This window comes from Pseudorca crassidens, chromosome X (genome assembly GCF_039906515.1).
Source record: "Pseudorca crassidens isolate mPseCra1 chromosome X, mPseCra1.hap1, whole genome shotgun sequence".
NCBI lineage: Eukaryota > Metazoa > Chordata > Mammalia > Artiodactyla > Delphinidae > Pseudorca > Pseudorca crassidens.
In genome coordinates, this window is record NC_090317.1 from 114,480,798 (window position 1) to 114,487,227 (window position 6,430).

A 6,430-nucleotide genomic window follows, 5' to 3' on the forward strand; every position below is an offset into this window, starting at 1 on the left:
AAATTTCAGTTGCCATATTAATGATACTTTCTTGGGTCTTTTTATCTTAATGCCTCTGATTTATCCCAGAGGATATTTCTAAATAGTTTCCATTTGTGATAATCACCTAGGGAGCTGTGATTCTAAAAGATAAATTTGGGTTAGTCTCTGAATTGGGAACTTTCTTATAGGATAATGCCATGTTTTCCTCCCTTTGAGGGAAGTAGCAAGGATTACGTTATATCCAGGGCTTAAAATGTGACTGTTTGGCATGTAAAATGTACCCTAGATCAGAGATAACTTTATATACATCAGAACAATCTGGCTATAAAAATGTTTTATCTCTTCCTTTGTAAGTAAGCCAAACACTGTCTTGCTAACCATGGTGACATAGGTGCTCCAAAAATGATTAGAAACCTCTATTAGTTTCCTATCACTGCTAAAAAAAATTACCACACATTTATTGACTCAAAACAACAGAAATTTATAATCTTACAGTTTGGACATCAGATGTCTAAAGTCAGTCTCACTAAGCTAAATAGAAGTGTCAGCAGGACTGGTTCCTTCTGGAGGCTCTAGGGGAGAATCTTTTTCCTTGCCTTTTGCAGCTTCTAGAGGCCACCTGCCTTCCTTGGCTCATGACTCCTTCGTCTACATGGCATTACTCCAGTCTGTGCTTCCATCATCACATCTTCTCTATCACTTTAATTCTACTGCCTCCCTTTCTTAAGGACCCTTGTGGTTACATTCGATTCACCTGGAAAATCTAGGATACTCTCCCCATGTCAAGATCCTTAACTTAGTCACATCTGTAAAGTTCCCTTGTCCACATAAGGTAACATATTCCTAGGTACCAGGGATTAGGACATGGCCATCTTTGGGGGACCGTTATTCAGCTTACTACAATGCCCTACTCCTCTGACTGGTCCAAGTGGAGAGAGACCCACTTCTGATGAAACAACTTTGGGAAGATTAACTGTTTGTGCTTTTGACGGACGAGAATGGTCATCAAAAGGAGGGAGTTCCTCAGTCAGAGTCGTGGAGTTACTGAAAGGTATATCTTGCTTCAAATGATGGTTTGAATCTCAACTTAAACCCCAGATATTGCCCCCTTGAAACAAGCCAAGGAGCCAATATACTGGGGTCTTGGCACAGAAAAATCATTGTTCACAATGGGTCAAGAATATAAAATCTGTCACTATACACATTTGTCACACTTTGTGACCAGAGGAGGGAGAACAGGAGAGGGATCATTGGAACCACTTCTGTGATTTTTTTTTGGTTATCCTTTCAATCAAGCATAAATTCTTTTTATGTCCTATTCACTCTCAGAGGACTTGGTAATTACCTTGGTAACTGATTTACACTATGGGATCGACTGCATGTCTGTATGTCTCTTCATCTCCAAACATGGATTGTGTGTGTGTATATATATGTGAGATAGTGTGGGTGTGTGCCTGTGTATTCTCCTAGCTCCTTGGATTCATTGGTCCTTAAAAAATTCTATGTCAAACTAACTCTAAACTTACCTGTTTCTGTCCCAGACAGCACCTGTCAGCCTAAAAGCTACTACCTTTAACTCCTTATTTTTTATGACTAATAAATCTCTAAGAACACTTTAATTATATCTCAAGCATCTGTTCAAGCCTTTACAGTCTTCTCACCACTTTTGCCTGAATTACCCCAGTCATCTACAAATCTTTTACCTAAAATCTCATTTCTTTCCTGTTCTCCTACGTACTGTTTTACTGGATTAACACACTTATATCATCTTATTTAATCCACCACTATCATTCCCTTATTATGACATGAAATCCAAATTCCAAAACCTCTAAGTTAAAACTCTCAAATTTAAGTACAACTCCCTTTTCCAACGACTGCCTTTCATTACATCAAATACAAGTCCTTGCCTCAATGGATGTGTTCCACCCACTATCCGCTAAATGAATCATTTATGCTACTGGGGTAAAGTAAGGGGTCAGGTTGTTGAATCACACTCTGTAGAACTAGAGATCTTACCTTGTATCAGAATAATAACTCTAAGGACATGGGCAATTGGTAGACACAGGTGAAGCGTGAAATCTGAGACTGCCAATACAACTGCCAAGTTCTTCTTCTCTATCTTAGTATTTGCCCTGGATCAGATTTTATGTATAAGTTGTCTAAGTAATCCAGATGAGACATCAGTTACACAGAGTGAGTTTTTTCAGTCATAAGCATCTCCATTATATTGGGTTGGCCAAAAAGTTCGTTCAGGTTTCCCATTACAATGATATTTTACATAGTTAACACTGACTTTTTCCAGTTTGCTATGCCTAATAAATAAAAAAAATTCCAGATTTGTTTTCTGTAAGCAACTTAGAGAGACCAGGTATATCCTGATAAAAGCATCCTACAGAAAAGAAGTCCCCATATTTCTCCTCTAGTAAATACCATCATGAGGTCTGATTAGATTAACATGTTACAAAGAGATTTTAATGGTCCCTTCCTTTTTTTTCCCTTTCTCTCCTGAAGGTGTCCCTAGATCAGATCCTCACAATCTCCTTCCCATCTACCAGTTCTGAAACTTACTCCCTCTGTCTACAAAGTTTCTCCATCAGTTCTACTACCTATCAAACCCCAACCTCAGTCCCAGTTGCTCTATGATGGCCCCAATTTATTCTAGCTCCTGGTAATTTCTTTGAACTTTGAATTACTATTGTATTTGTTGTCTTCATCCTGTCATTTAGCGTTTATACTGGAAACATCACAAAATTAGTTAATCTTCAGAAAACCTGGTAAGTATGCTATTTTCATCCTTATCATACAAAATCCTTAAGACGTTGGAAATCCAAGCAGCTTGCTTAAGATCACAAAAATAGAGGAGCTGGTATTCAAACCTGGGTCTGAGCTACACTTAGCTTTAAATTTCCTTTAGGGCAAAAAAATGGGTGAAATTTGTCTCTGAAACCCACCCCTGAACCCTGCCATCAATCCTGCTAGTAACTTTAAAGGTATCAACTGATAGGTGCTTAAAACGTGGCTTCATCCAGGGATGTTAACATTTTAAATATCAGTAATTTAAAAAGACCGTCCTTTAGTTTTTGGCTCTTCACCTTGCTACACAGCTGGACAACAGGAATTAAATGCACAAGATAACATTCAGACTATGTTTTCCTTCTTCACTCTCCCTCTACCCTCTCTCCTCACATGAAAAGGTTGAACAAAAAGGGTCTTACTATAACACTTTGGTTTTTCAAAACCTTAAGATGTGTTTTTCCTGTTATTAAATTATAAAATACTAACATCATGATGAACATGATTGGAACTCCCTATTAATTCCCGCCTTTTTCTACGTACCATCCAATTCTGCAAAGGCTAGAAACTAAAGACTATTTCCTAGACTCCCTTGCAGCTAGGATTCTACATATGAATTAACTCTCCCTTCAATTAGATTCATTCATTAAGAGACTTGAAATGCAGACTTCAGGCAGAGGCCAAATTCCAGATGCTCTTTCTTGTGGCCTGCAGAGGTGGTGAAGCCAAGAGAGTGTCTAGAAAAAACTGTGACAGTGAAAATCAGCGTTTCGGAGTGAAATAACCAACTTTATGGGTATGCAGAGGCAGTTGTCCAGAGGCAGCCTCCTAATCCTTGGATCACATCTATGGTAGCATATTTTTAAACCCAAGAATTTGAGTGATGGCCCCTGATTTCTGCTCCTTTAGGGCTTCCAATGATTTCATAACACCTAAGTCCCTGATTTAAGTCTTTTCTTTCTTAAAATAGCTAGAATGATTTGTGTTTCCTGCTAGGAATCCTGACTTATACAAACAAATTATAAATACTTCATGGCAGCAGTTTTTTTCCCTGTTGTCCCTGAAGTTTAGAGGGTAAATCTTACACCAGTGAATTATTTACAATGGATAACTGCAAATACATAGTTATAAATTGTCAGTATTGCCAAAGATGGTATTAAATAGAGTCATTCTTTAAATCATGAGCTAAAAAAGTGCTGTTGCCATCTAGCTTTCAGTGCTAAAGTTTGTTCTAAGAAGAGATTCTTCTGATATTTTTATCTTCATTCTCTCTTTTGACATCACTTTTTGCCAACATTAAACCGAAGTGAGTGGGGAAGCAGGCTTAAGAGTCAGAGGACAGAGATCAGGTGATGGGCTTGGTCTACATACAGCTCAGCTTCTAACCACTTGTGTGACGTCAGACGGGTCAGTTCCTCATTCTCAGGCTGTTTTTCTATCTGAAAAACGAGGACACTGATAATCTCTGTGCATGACGCACAGAATCCCACGTGACCTTAACATTGTGGTCACTGGTTAAGTTGGCAAGTGAATCCTGAACGTCTGTGAGCATTTGCACTGATTGCTTTTCAGTCACTTTCATGTGGGTACAGATACTTGGGTAAAATATTGTTTCCATCTGACCTTCTAAGACATTGAAGTCGAGTTCCACTCCTACATGATTTAAATATAAGACAGAGCAAAGTTTGCTTCACAGCATCTACTAATGAAACCCATAAAAACCATATTTGTATAGGGTTTGCCTGTTATTAGAATCCCAGTTGTGGTCTCAAATACTAGCATTATTCTCATGTGCCACAGCAGAAGCATCTGGTAATTAAATTTAATTATTGACAAAATCATGGCTTTTGCCAAGATTGTCCTGATAGATATATATATTTTTTGCTTTCTATTTGGTTTATTTTCATATAATCATTAAAGCTTTTAAATACATTATTAAACACAAGTACATGTTCTTCTAACATGATGGAAGATGGAATATGCTGAGATTCAAAAATGTGACACTATAGGACTGCCTATCTTTATGTATCTAGAATATTTTTGAAAGTAACCAAACTCAGTAATTTCATATTATCTATTTTTCTAAACAAGACTCTATATCATACCTATATAGATTAAATACAGAATTTTAAACCCCAAGGAGGAGATTGCTCAGTGGATTATTGTTTTCAATTATCCTTTTTTCCAGAGGTATTTGTTTAACCCCCGAAAAAACTGGAAAGCTGTAGTCGCTAATACCTTGGATTTTTAAATTCACCTGAAATTTCTTTTTATCCTAGAATAATTCAAAGTATACTATGAGTGAGAGGGAATAAGGATAGATATGTTATCACTTGCCCTAGAACAAGAATAATCAGCATGGAGTCAGGTACTGGAGAAACTTGCCTTACAACTAGAATTGTCAGTCTGGAGTCAGCTCTTGAATAGGCTGAATAATGTATTACTTAAGAACGTGGACTCTGGGATCAGGCTGCCTGAGTTGGAACTTTAGAACCACAATTTATAAATGGTGTGATCTTGGGCCAGTTAGTTAACCTTTCTGTGATTCAGTTTTTTCACCTGTAAAATGGGAATAAAAACGATACCCATCTCATAGGGTGATTTTGAGGGTTTATTAAATAAGTACTTGTAAAAAATTTAGAAAATTCTTGGCACACAGTAAATGCGAAGTGTTTTGTTAAGACTTCACTGTCGTAACGTTGCTTTGTTAAGAGATACTTGCCTTGTATCTTTCTGTGGCATGGCCTCTCCTGTGGCTAAGAGTGAGCCCTCTATAACGTACTTTCCTTCAAACTTTTCATGAGCTTGCTAAAATGTTTTCAGCTGGTAATCCTTCTCTGGTTTTAATGAATTCTATGCATTTGTTTCCCACATGTACATATTTCTTTCCTCTTGGCCAATTGCTAGATCAATTGTGTTAATTCTTTGTAAAAGTTCTGCTAAGTTAAGGTAGTGCTTCTTTTTCTTTCTTTCTTTCTTTTTTTTTTTTTTGCGGTATGTGGGCCTCTCAGTGTTGTGGCCTCTCCCGTTGCGGAGCACAGGCTCCGGACGCGCAGGCTCAGCGGCCATGGCTCACGGGCCTAGCCGCTCCGCGGCATGTGCTATCTTCCCGGACCGGGGCACGAACCCGTGTCCCCTGCATCGGCAGGCGGACTCTCAACCACTGCGCCAGCAGGGAAACCCCTTTTTTCATATTTTTAAATTCAGCACTCAATTGAACATTTAAATAATTTTATAAATGTGTACTTCACTTACAGAAGAATCCTATGTGTCAATCTCCTTTTCATTGCATTTTGCAGCTCAGTTGAACAAATTAATCTTCCAGTAATCTGCCACCTTCCTCTCCTTGACCTTGGTATAAGTGTAGCCCAGACTGAGAAAACATTAGGCAGTTCTTCCAAATACCTGGTGAGAGGGTAAATAGACGTCTTATAATGGTCCTCAGAAATCCAGGGGGTGGGAGTTTGAGGTGACTGGAAAGCAACTAACCCTAGGCATTCTCAATACCCTGATGGCACTTTTGGAATCTAATCCCTTTGATTTCCCATTGAGAGGTTAGAGGTTTATCTGCCTGTCTACTTGAGTCTCTGAGGTTTGTAGAGCATGGAAGGGGACAAAAGACTCTACCCTGGCTTACTGATCAGAGCCTGATTTT